Source organism: Kogia breviceps, chromosome 2 (assembly GCF_026419965.1).
Source record: "Kogia breviceps isolate mKogBre1 chromosome 2, mKogBre1 haplotype 1, whole genome shotgun sequence".
In the NCBI taxonomy this organism is placed as follows: Eukaryota; Metazoa; Chordata; class Mammalia; order Artiodactyla; family Physeteridae; genus Kogia; species Kogia breviceps.
Genome location: NC_081311.1, coordinates 6,323,997 through 6,337,367, shown reverse-complemented (window position 1 = coordinate 6,337,367; position 13,371 = coordinate 6,323,997). Strand labels below are relative to the sequence as shown.

Genomic DNA, 13,371 nt, shown 5'->3' with positions numbered 1-13,371 from the left:
TCACCATGACAGTGCTCTTTAGGAAATTCTCTGTGCTTGTACCTACTTTCTTGTCCTCTGAGGTGAGAGAGTCCAACTGAACGTTAAAAAATCTTTTATACAGATTATCATGATGAATTTAGTCAGGCACAGTGAAATCTAAGACACGAAGTAGCCACAGTATTCTCACTTTTTGGTCTGTAAAGTGAAAATAACTTGTAGTTCAATTTACTATATAACCCCAAGCACGAGGCTGATCTAAGTATCATAACCGTGGCACCGTAGCCTACAGCATGGGAAACGTTCACTTGCGCCATGGCCTTCTTGGAGCACGCACTCTCGATACAGTGCAGCTTTGTCTCTTTCACCATTAAAGACCAAATATGACAAAGTTCAGGACAAAACTTCCTGGTTTAGTTCAGCAACCGTGTGATTCAAGTGAACTTCGAGTATTTGGAACGTGTCAACTTCGCAGAAGGTTGGGCATCACCTGTCCTGATGGGATAAACAATAAGTTCTGCATCCTGCCTTCCAAGGCTCAGGTACTTCATGGCAGTCTGTTTTGGGGTTGGTCCTGCTCCCCACTGTGCATCATGAGGTGGGATTCTCAGATCTTTAAAGGAGTAACAATTGCTCTTCATTAACCCATTTGTGCTCTATAGCTACATGAATATGCAGCTTGTCTTAACTTATGCTTCCTAATATTACAAATATGTATTGCATTTACACAGAGATACATAAATATGTACTTCTTATTTTGAAAATTTTCAGAGTTATAAAATAGTTCAAAGTCATACAATGAATACTTTTATTCCCTTCACGGAGATTTGATTGTTTACATTTTGCCGCACTGGATTTCTCTTTCCAACTCTCTCTCTCTTATTCTCATCCTCTCTCTCTCCCTCTCCCCACCCCCACTCCCACTTCCTGTACACACACACACGCACACAGACGCACACACACACACGCACACGCGCGCGCGCACACACACACACACACGCACACGACCCTTTTGCTGAACCATCTGAAAGCAGTTGCACATATCACTATGCTTCAGTCCTGAACATGTCAGCACGATATTCCTAAGAACTAGGACATTCTCCTGTGTAGTCACAATACAATGAATACATCCTCCCAACTTAACGTTAATAATATCTAATATGGGCTCCCTATTCATATTTTCTCAGTTGCCGTAATAATGCCCTTTATGGCTGTCTTTTTTCCTTTTCAAGTGACCAGGACCTAATCCAGGATTATGCACTGCATTTAATTGTCACATTCCTTTAGCCTTCTTTAATCTAGAACAGTCTCCCATACTTTTTTTCTCTTATGACACTGCCAGTTTTGAAGCGGCCGATTGTCTTTACAGAACGTTCCATGCTAGTTTTGTCTGATTGTTGCCTCAAGACGTTTTAAGTCAGATATTTTCTCAAGGAGTGTAACATTACACTGATGTGGTGTCCCTTCCATTGCCTCATATCGGGAGGCACATCATACCAGTTCTGTGTACTATTTTGATACAATGTCATCGCTGCAGCTGAAAAGGAAGAGACTAATTTTCTGGAAAGCAAGGGAACTACGAGTCGGGGAATCTCTGCTAAGAAGAGAAAAACTAGTTTCTCCAGGTTGTCAGGACTGTGCTACAAGAGCCGGTCAATTCTCATTGCTTAACCCACAACTTGGTGCTTCCTACCATTGTAGGTACGGGGCATCAGGGCGGCAAGTAGCATGGAAATGAAAGGCATGCCTGTCTTCTCTAAGAAATCTCCTCCTGTGGCTTCCCTGGTGGCACAGTGGTTAAGATCCCGCCTGCCAATGCAGGGGACACGGGTTCGAGCCCTGGTCCGGGAAAATCCCACATGCCACGGAGCAACTAATCCCGTGTGCCACAACTACCGAGCCTGCACGCCTAGAGCCCGTGCTCCGCAACAAGAGACGCCACCGCAATGAGATGTCCACGCACCACGACGAAGACCCAACACAGCTGAAAAATAAAATTAAAAAAAACATTTATATTAAAAAAAAAAATCTCCTCCTAGCAGAGGAGAGAACCTGACAGATATGAAATTATTTTCCAGTGGGATAAGATAGTGTTTTTCAGCTTAGGTCCAGGGCATAGACAAGTGCAGGGCATGAACAGTCAATCAGTGGCTTATAATTGGGCCAATGCCACTCTCTGTATCTTTTTTTACTGCTTCCCAGTCTACACTTATGACTCTAATTAGGCCTGTCTCCTTGCTGTCTCGCACACTTACCACGCTCACCTTTTTATTCCTTCACCCGGTGCCCTGCCCTCCAGTGCTCTCCACTATCTCCACTGGTAGCCAGCCTCTAGGACGGCCCCCAGGACCCCTCCCCACTCCAGTGTTCCCGTGCCGGTCCCCTGCCTCTTTGCGCCAAGGTTGGCCGGGGTGGCCAGTGGCTTGTGGCAGAAGTGCTGACGCTGCTCCCTCCGTTAGGTTGTTTCCGCCTCGGGCTCATCTTCAGCCTCTCTCCCTCTTGCTTTTTCTTACTCTCTCTCTTTTCCCCACCACCTGCCAGCTGCCATGGCGTGAACCCATTCAAGCACCCTGTGGAATGGCTTACCTGCTAAGGAACAGAGGCCTCTGGCCACGAGCGAGCCAGCGAGGACTGACTCCAGCAACTCAGAGAGCAAAGCTCACAGGCAGATTCTGCAGGCTCAACTGAGCCTTGAGGGGAGGGCAGCCCTGTCTGACAACTTGACAGCCAACTCAGGGAGGCTCCGCGCCACGTCTACCCAGCTAAGCCATTCCCAGCTTCCTGACGCTCAAAAACTGTGAGATAATGGGGATTTGTTGTTCTAAGCCATTAAGTTTGGGGGTAATTTGTTATGCAGCCTTGGAATCAGATCCCATCCTGTATCTGCTACTGTAACCCTGGGCTTTCTGATTCCAGGCTGCACGGATCTCTCCCAGCTAGAACTCCTTTTGCGCTTTGCTTTCTCTTCATTTTTTCTAGAGTTTATTATTTTACTTTTGGGGTAATTACTATAGTTAACAAGTTTCAAAACTCCAAAGTTATAGAAGAGTACAGAGTAAAAAAGTCTCCTCATTCTGTAACACTGCCCGCCAGTTCCTGCCCTGCAGGCAACCACCATTGTTAGCTTCTGATGTATCATTCCAGAAATAGTTGAAACATTATAGATACAAGCAAATTATGTATACTATATTCCTCTCTCTGTTCTGTACTCTGATTTCTTTTTCATCTATTTTGGAGAGCTTTCTGTTTAGTCCATAATAAGTTTTTTTCATTTATTAAACAACTGCATAGTGTTCTATTGTATGAATTTACCTAATTTATTTAACCAGTCCACTGCTGGTGGACTATCAGTTTGTTTCTAGTCTTTTGCTATTGTTACAGGCAAAGCAAAAGTTGTCTATATCCTAATCCCCCAAACCTGTGAATATGTTACCTCCCGTGGAAAACGGGGCTTTGCAGCTGTGTTAAGTTAAGGATGGTAAAATAGGAAGATTAGCCTAATTATCCAGGTGGGCCCGATGTAAATCAACCACAAGGGTCCTTAGAAGAGGGAAGGAGGAGCGTCTGAGGGTGGAGGGTGCTGTGCGGATGGACGTGCGTGTTGGAGCGATACCAGGTCAGGGACCAAGGACGGTGGGAAGCCTCTAGAAGCTGGGAAAGGCTCGGAAGTGGACTCTCCCCTAGAACCTCCGAAAAGAACAAGCCTTCGATTTTCGTTGGGCAAGAGTCATTTTGGACTTCTGACCTCCAGAACGGTAAGATAATATGTTTGTCTTGTTTTAAGCTACTGTGTTTGAGGGAGTGGGTTACAGCAGCCGTAGGAAACCAGTACAGCTTTTATTACCAACCACTGTAAACAAAGTTGTACTAAATAATGTTGTGCACCTGATGTTTTGCATTTGTGCTGGCATATTCGTAGAATAAGTGTCTAGGTGTAGAATTGCCCCGTCAAAGGCAGTGTTAGTGTGATAATGTTAACATCTCCACAGGGCTTAGCGCTAATCTACATTTCCGACAGCAACATACGTCTCTCCTTTTCCACATCCTCTGCAACACGTGTGTTATCAAACTTTTGGATTTTTACCATCCTGCTAGTGAAAACTTCTAATTTGCTAGAACTACGTGCTTATTAACGTTTCCTCATTTGCCCAACATGTTTAGAATGTCCTTCAGAGTTAGGATTAGGTGCTTATTTCTACTTTATCTTCCTCTGTTTGCCTTTGTGTCCCTCCTACTACCTGACATAAAATGGGTTCTCCCCATAGACTGGGAAAAGGAAATAAGTATCCAGAGACAGGGGTAAGAAATGTGATGTAGGGCTTCCCTGGTGGCGCAGTGGTTGAGAATCCGCCTGCCGATGCAGGAGACACGGGTTCGTGCCCTGGTCCGGGAAGATCCCACGTGCCGCGGAGCAGCTGGGCCCGTGAGCCATGGCCGCTGAGCCTGTGCGTCCGGAGCCTGTGCTCCGCAACGGGAGAGGCCACAGCAGTGAGAGGCCCGCATACCGGAAAAAAAAAAAAAAAAAAAAAAAAAAAAAAAAGTGATGTAGAATCCATTTTATCCATCTCTGTATCCATCAAGTTCCATTTAGAAAACAAAATGTCTGTTTTGGACTAAAATATCTTAATGGCAGTCATTGATGAGTGAAGCATTAAGAAATGGTTGCCTGGCAGTGTTGGATCTTTTTTGCCGTTTGATCGACACCGGGTGTGATCAACAAACACAGCTTGTGTATGGCCATACCCCGCCTCTGACTGCAGACCTCAAAGGTCAACGCAATCCAGGCTCCTGGCCAGTCCTTGGTGATTGTTTGCACACCAGATAAAACCTGTTTGTTGCGCCCTGTTCAAGGACTAAGCTGCCCCAGAAACTGTAACTCAAGTGCTTTTCCAGTGAAGGAAACAAATGGCAACTTCTACCACCTTCCTCCTCTTCCCTTCTCTTGGGGCCGAGTTATACTCCATTCCTCATGTTTTCTTCATTTGTACTGCCGGCATCTTTAAAAAAAAATTGTTTTTCCAGTTTACTTTTTTGAAATCTTGAAACTTAAGGAAAAGGAAAATCTATCGCTCTCAAAAAACATTAGAGACTTAAGTTAGTTGCTTTTGTTTATAATGTAGCCTGGTTAGTTTGAAATTGAATAAAAAATGTTACAGTGAAAGTTCTGATCTGAGAAATCTCCTGGTTAATAACTTGAGCTGTAAGCTAAAGATTTTTTTTATCCATTTAATATGTAGTTTTTAGCTTCAATGTGAACGAATGTTAGAGTATGTGTTTAGGATTTTCAAAACTTCCAAGAAATGGCAAAACTTAGTGAATCAAATGTAATAAATCATGGAAGGACAAAGCAAGATCTGACCATGAGCCCAGTTATCAAATATTTTTGTTTCTTGAGAAGGAAAAAGGATACCAAACGGTGAAACCTTTCAGGAGAAACACATACCTTTTGCCTTGTTGCTGTTCTGAATTGGTAATTATTGACAGAAATACCCAACACATGATTTTAAAGGTAGACCGGTGATTCTCCATTTTTTTTTCCCCCATCACGCGTCCACATTTTCATTGGCGCTTATTCTGCATGACACCTAAACTTGAGTCCTTCAGCGTCTGCCAGAAGGAGGGCACACCCGTGAAACAGATGCTTTGTGAAGGCCTGGCTCTCCAGGTGCTCTATTTTTTTTTTTTGACATCTTTATTGGTGTATAATTGCTTTACAATGGTGTGTTAGTTTCTGCTTTACAACAAAGTGAATCAGTCATACATATACATATGTTCCCATATCTTCCCTCTTGCGTCTCCCTCCCTCCCTCCCTCCCTCCCTATCCCACCCCTCTAGGTGGTCACAAACCACCTAGCTAATCTCCCTGTGCCCAGCTGCAGGTGCTCTATTTACTAATCAGTTGTCAGATGGTAACTTGATTACAGGTAGCTTAGAATGAGTCAGGCTGATTTGCCACAGCTGTTTCTACTAAAGCTTTCTTATACTAGTCATTACCACCACTACTGCCAAATGGCATCTGTTTTACTTTTGCGCTAATTTGAGATAAAAACTAATTGTGATAGTGCCAACAGCTCAGTAAGGCAGGGCAGCTCGATGGCATTGGAGTCGGTCAAGCCTGGGTTACTGTTTACTGGCTGTGGGGTTTGGGATGTTTCCTGCTTCCCTTGTCTCGGGGGATGATAAGCTGACCTTGCAAGGTTCCTGTGAAGGTTAAATGAGATAGTGTGTGAACCGTGTCCACCGTTGTGGTGCCTGGCTTGTTAATGACTACGCAGCTCATGCAAAACAGTGGACAGGCTCTGAAACAAGGTCTGGAAGAAAACAGTGTAAACGCAGACTGATCAGACAAATGAAAGGCTGTCTAAGAACCAGCCAAAAAGGGAGTTCCTGGGCGGAGTAGGGGCAGATCCGTCACGGGGTATCTTTACCTGAAGTCAACTCTTATTATAATTGTTCAAATATTTTTCTGTCAATTAAGTTACCATTAGAAGGATTATTTCTAAACTCCCTAATAGCTATGACAGTATGGGACACTACTCTTTTTCCCCACAGGAAAACAACGTCCTAGGGATAATTCCCTCCCTCCCCCAACAGACTACGTAACAGTCATTTTCTGAGATGTCACATCCTAAATTTGCATTACTTTTTCTTCATTTTCCAAAGCTTCTTTATGCATCACTTTTTATATTAAAAAAAAAATCTAAGTAGTCTCTTTATGTGATCAGTTGCTCACTCCATCCTCAGCTAGACTGTAAGCCCCGTAAGGACAGGACCCAGACCTGCCTGTTCACATGTGTCACCCCCATGTTCACAAGGCAATTACCAGGTAGGCACTCAAGTATTGGTTGAATAAGAAAATGGAAGACCTGAAAATGTGGGCGGCGTTGAAACCCGAAGATAGGGAAACATCACAGAGAGATGGGTTAAGAAAGGTTTACTTAAGGCTGTGTTTCTTAACCATTTTCACTATCCCCTAAGGAAAAAAAAATTCTCCCTAACAAGAGAAATTAAATACTAAGGAACAAGATGTTTTCATGTACGGTTGAGCTTTGACAGGCCACAACCATGGTGCTATGTGAGACCCTCCCCTCCCCTCCCCACCAAGAACAAATTTGGGAGAATTGGTGGGAAGTGTGTGGTGATCTGAGGCCTGGTCTCTGTCTCTGTGGGCTCACTCCCACTTCCTGAAGGTTCCGGTCACTCTGGGGGGGTGGGAGGTGGTGGTGGTGGTCAGAAGTGTGGTCTGTGGCTCCCAGGTTGGGCTGGGCGTGGAGGTGAAAGGGGAGAGCGCTTCTGGCAGTGACGTCGCCTCCACTCAGAGGGAGGCTTGCTGAGAGGGAGCCAGGAAGGCAGGAAGCTGCTGGAAAATCCCTGGGACAGAAGGGCAGAGGCTAGCAGAGCCAGTCCTCCCAGGCTGGGAGGTCAGTGAGCGATGCGTGTTATAACCCACTGCAGCTCTCACTTCAGTGTGTCCTTAAGGGGCGGGGGGGTCCTGTTAAAACCCAGTGCTTCTCTTGTGGGGTCCAACTTTCTGCATTTCTAACAGCATCGCAGGGGGCGCCCAGGCTGCTCTGCCACAGGCCGTGTTTTGAGTAGCATGGAATTAACTCACCCACAGATGTTGCTTATATTAGTTAAAGGATAATTTTGCAAAACACTGTAAAATTATGACTTATAGATATAAAAATACACGTTAAATATTTATTAATGAAATAACCAGTAAGACGTTATAACCGATGCAAAGGGGATCCAAAGGGCAGACACATCTGTGATCAGAAATATTGAAGTAAACTTGAAAATGATGCCCAAGTGGCTTTGCCCTGTGGAGGGAGGGAGGGTTGCTACTCCATGGGACAGTTCATTTGCATATCTGTAGACCAGAATCCTTTGCGTTGCCATCCGTTCTTTTCAACTTAACACGTAAAACAGGTGAAAGGCAATGCAATGCTAAACTGGAAAACCCAAAAGGGTGTGATCTCAGCAATGTGTAGTTTTCCCGTTGAAGCACAGATCTTCCCCTATAATTTGTAATTGATTGGCATTTTCAAATTTTGGATTGCTCTATGTATTAACTTGACAGATTGTATTAACTGTTTGTGATTAGCAGTTTGTTTCTTTCCTCATCTTGCTCCTCTGGGTAGTATGAAAAAGTAAAGAGCTCTTAAATAGGATTTCCATCAATAGAAAGTAGGGGAGGTATTAGTATTCCCTGCAGATAGGCTTATGAAGATATTCTGAAAAGAGAACCTTTGTGAGCCTGGGACAAACTGTCTTGATTGCTTAATCTGTATTTTTGGCATTTAAAAAAAAAATCTAGTTAAAACACTTGCCATTTGCATTATTTATAACAGCTAAAAGATGGAAGCAACCCAAGTGTCCATTGAAAGATGAGCAGATGAAATACTATTCAGGGCTTCCGGGCTTCCCTGGTGGCGCGGCGGTTGAGAGTCCGCCTGCCGATGCAGGGGACACGGGTTCGTGCCCCGGTCTGGGAGGATCCCACGTGCCGCGGAGCGGCTGGGCCCGTGAGCCGTGGCCGCTGAGCCTGTGCTCCGCAAGGGGAGAGGCCACAACAGTGAGAGGCCCGTGTACCGAAAAAAAAAAAAAAAAAAAATTCTATTCAGCCTTTAAAAGGCAGGGAATTCTGACACATGCTACCACTTTTTGTATTTTTTAAAAAAATGTATTGAAGTATAGTTGATCTACAATGTTGTGTTAATTTCTGCTGTACAGCGAAGTGATTCAGTTATACATATACATACATTCTTTTTCATATTCTTTTCTGTTATGGTTCATCCCAGGATACTGAATACAGCTTCCTGTGCTCTGCAGTAGGACCTTGTTGTTTATGCAGACACACACTACAGCTTGACAGCATTATGCCAAGTGGATAAGCCAGTCACAAAAGGACACATACTGTAGGATTCCACAGTCAAATGACAAAAATAAAACAGCTTAGTGATGAGTCTGATGTCCTTTAGTCAAAGAGAAAGCAATCCATGGATTGGGGGTTCAGTGCCTCACAAGCAGTGGAGCCCTCTTCCCCAGGGATGTAGGGCAAGAGCAAGTTTTACGGAGTTGGAAGCAGTAACGTGGAGACAGGGCATGGTTGGCTTGGGGTGCATATCTGACCTTATTTAGAAATACCAGGCACTGAAGAAATCAGTTATAGAGCCTAGAGCTGGATTGGCTAACGGGATACACTATGTTTCTGGTCAAGTGGAACATTTACAGGAACACGAAAGTTCATGTTGCTGACCTGGAACCCTGGCAGGAGTGGCTCCATTTGGGGCCTAGAAATTTATTTCCACACCTCTTACCTGGAGTAGTTAAATTCATAGAGACAAGGTAGAGTAGTGGCTGCCAGCAGCTACGGCAGGGGTAATGGGGAATTTAATGGATGGGTATAGAGTTTCAGTTTAAGATGATACAAAGTTCTGGAGATGGGCGGTGCTTGTGGTTGTATCACAGTGTGAAAGTCCTTAGTGCTACTAAATTGTCCACATAAAAATGGTTTAAATGGTGAACATTGTCATATGTCTTTTTTTACCAGAATAAAAAGATCCTTAAACATCTGCCATTTAAACACCAACTAAATGCTCCGTGCTACGTATACATTTCCACTGATTCTAAAAACTGCCTTGCGTAGTAAATATCATTCCCAGTTCACAGATGAGGGAAATGACCCTCAGAGACTAGTTATATATCCAGGGTCTCATAACTGGTGTGACTTAGGCCTTGGTAATGTTAAATCACGTACTTTTTCTACCCTACCACACCCATCTCCAGATAGCTGGAGAAATTTCAGTGGATAATCCCCAAAATAACTAATAGAATTGAAAATGTAACAATAAAGAAACTATATCGTTTGAATAGAGACCAGCTAAAGATGGCTGGGGCTGGCTTAAGTCTCCATATCATTGAAAAGTAAATCAATAGGAAAAGGAAGGAATTTTCAAGTCTTTGAGATGAAAGAGAAGTCATGAGAATTGCACAAATTTAAATCCTAGTTCACTGGAGAGAACTAGGAGTTAGCGACTGTTTGTCATGGATTGTTGAGTAAGGAGCTTACATCATGGACATAGGGAATTGTCTAATGTCAAGTATAAACAAACCCTACAAAAAAACACTGGAGGTAAGAAGAATACTCCTTTGATTCTCCTGTGCCTGGCCTGGGAGACCTTGAGGAATGAGGGAAGGAATCATGCCTTAGCTTTCGATTCACATGAAGCAGTTAAGACGAGCCAGCCCCTCAAGCTAATGGCGGCTGCAGGCACTCCACTGTGGGGCTTGTGAACCATGACCTTTAGAAAGGTCAGTTCTCTGTGGGATACGAGGGATGTGAAGTGAGTCAAAGGTGTGCAAACCCAGCTGACCCTCGCTGACCTTAGCTGGTGGAGGTTCTGTTTTTCCGGCTGGGATTCTGCTGGGCTCTTCAGTGCCTGCCTTCCTCCTCCTGTGACCCTGGGTCCATCATCTGCCCACAGCTGCTGTAGACGCCTTACCCTGCTTGTGTGATGAAATGCTCTGAGGTTGGCCATAAACCTTCAAGTGGGTTTTTCCACTGAATTTGATTATTTTCTGGTTTCTTCTTTCTGACCTGACTTTTTAACCAACCACAAAGCTGTTATGGTTTTACTGTTGTAATTGTATAGATTCTCTTGGGGCTGCTTATTCTTGATTCCTTACTTCACTACCCAGTATATGACTTACTTGTTCCTGCCTATACTGATTCTGGAATTCCTTTTTTTGTTGTTTTGTTTTGTTTTTGTTTTTTTTTGCGGTACGTGGGCCTCTCACTGCTGTGGCCTCTCCCGTTGCGGAGCACAGGCTCCGGACGCGCAGGCTCAGCGGCCACGGCTCACGGGCCCAGCCGCTCCGCGGCACGTGGGATCTTCCCGGACCGGGGCACGAACCCGCGTCCCCTGCATCGGCAGGCGGACTCGCAACGACTGTGCCCCCAGGGAAGCCCTGGAATTCTTTTTTTAAGTACTGTGACTTTTCACAAGAAGAATATAGATTTTGCTATCGCTACAATCAGTATTATTTCCTTTCAGCTCAGATGACACTGAGGTCATGTCAAATAATACAGGGGAAGGATATGCACTTAGGAGGTACCTACTGCCTCTTATGCCATCTGTGTCTGGGCTTTTAAACATTTCATTATTTTCAGCTTCATTTGTTTTTCTCATTGCTGAAGAGCATTGTCAAACATAAAGTGGAGTTTCACGGTACACCGAAGAAACATGATACAGAATGCAGAAGAAATCGGCCATCATTTGGCCTATACATTTTGCTTTTTATTTACCTGGATTTAAGGCAGAGACCAAACCTTCCAGTCTCTGGTTTGAGTCTTTCCGAACTGTGATGGTACATTTAGCTCAGTCTGAGACGTGACACTGGACTTAGTGTTTCCTTCCCACCATCTTCTTAAGCTGTCCAAATGAATTGATACTGCTCATCACAACTCACTAGATTTCTTAAGTAGGAAATTTAGGGAAGTTTTCCTCATTCAGTGAAAATGTTTTTCTTAAAGCTTCTTCTAATAAAAAGAATTTTCTGTCTCTTGCGGTAGTGCTAGTAGTAAGTGCAAACCCTCTGGAATGATCGTTTTTCGGCAGAAGGCCATGTAAACGTGGCATCTCTCTCTGTGATTTATGGGAAGGGATGCCAAACATGGTTAAAACGGTGGCCATAAGTAGAGAATGTGTCAGAGTTTGGGCCCAGCCACTGTGGGTGCGGTCGGCCCGGAGCAAGTACTGGGACCCATAGGCCAGCGGGGCACGGAATTTACAGCAACGGTTTTGCAGCTTGGGGGCCAGAACTCGGATCCATCAGTAGGCCAGTACTTCATGGTATTAGTTGAGGCTTTTTGGTTGGGGTTTCTTTTCTTTAAAAAGAGGCTTAGAGAAGAATCCTGCGCGCGGCGGGGATGGAACGTTGATAGATTTCGCGGGTCTAGATGCTGGGGGAGGGAGCCGCGCGCAGTGCGCTGCCGCGCGCCAAAGCGGGAATCCAGGAGGCGGGCACCTCTGCAATTCATGCACGCATTTAAAACGCCCGGACCTGCGGACGCCATGCACAGGAAACACCTCCAGGAGATTCCCGACCAGAGTAGCAACGTTACCACCAGCTTCACGTGGGGATGGGATTCCAGCAAGACTTCTGAACTGCTTTCAGGCATGGGGGTCTCCGCCCTGGAGAAGGAGGAGGTGGAGAGTGAGAACACCCCCCCAGGAACTGCTTTCAAACCTGGGCCACCCGCAGAGCCCCCCACGAACACGGCTAAAGAGCAAAAGGGAATGGCAAGGACTTTGTCCGCAGACCTAAGCTAAATCGAGAGGACTTTCCAGGTGTTTCATGGGACTCCCTTCCAGACGAGCTGCTCTTAGGAATCTTCTCCTGTCTGTGCCTCCCTGAACTTCTGGAAGTCTCCAGTGTTTGTAAGAGATGGTATCATCTAGCGTTTGACGAGTCTCTCTGGCAGACCTTAGACCTCACGGGCAGAAACGTCCACCCAGATGTGGTTGGTCGGCTGCTGTCTCCAGGGGTGGTTGCCTTCCTCTGCCCACGATCGTTTATGGACCAACCGTTTGTTGAAAATTTCAGCCCTTTTCGTGTACAGCACGTGGATCTGTCAAACTCGGTGATCGATGTGTCTACCCTCCACGGCCTTCTGTCTCACTGCTGCAAGTTGCAGAATCTCAGCCTAGAAGGCCTACAGCTTTCGGAGCCCATTGTCAATAATCTTGCTCAGAACACAAATTTGGTGCGATTAAACCTTTCTGGGGGTTCTGGATTCTCTGAATCTGCCCTGAAGACTTTGCTGAGCAGCTGTTGCAGACTGGATGAACTGAACCTCTCCTGGTGCTATGAATTCGGTGAAAAGCACGTGCCGGTGGCTGTTGCACACGTGTCAGAGTCACCCGGCTGAATCTCAGCGGGCGCTGAAAGAATCTGCAGAGGTCGGATGTCTCTCCCTTAGTTGGAAGATGTCCCCGTCTTGTCCACCTAGACTTAAGCGATAGTGTCATGCTGAACAGTGACTGCTTTCCGGAATGTTTCCAGCTCAACTACCTCTAACACCTATCGCTCAGTCGGCGCTATGACAAAATACCTGAAACTCTACTTGAATTCGAAGAAATTCCCACACTAAAAACACTACAAGCGTTTGGAATCGTGCCAGACCGTACCCTTCAACTATTAAAGGAAGCCCTTCCTCATCTACAAATTAATTGTTCCCCTTTCACCACCATCGCCAGGCCAAACATTGGCAACAAAAAGAACCAGGAGATATGGGGCATCAGATGCCGACCGACACTGCAGAAGCCCAGTTGTCTATGAAGTATCTATTGCAGGATGGTGTCTCCCCTTTTCTTTGAACAGGGAAA

The 13,371-nt window shown here is 45.2% G+C and overlaps 1 protein-coding gene and 1 pseudogene across 4 annotated transcripts in view; both read left to right on the top strand.

Annotated features, from left to right (window-relative positions):
• Positions 1–13,371, top strand: part of FANK1 (fibronectin type III and ankyrin repeat domains 1) — a 128,531-nt gene that overhangs the window by 15,697 nt on the left and 99,463 nt on the right. The gene's annotated exons all lie outside the window — the stretch shown is intronic.
• On the top strand, positions 12,022–13,324 carry LOC131750849 (S-phase kinase-associated protein 2 pseudogene; annotated as a pseudogene).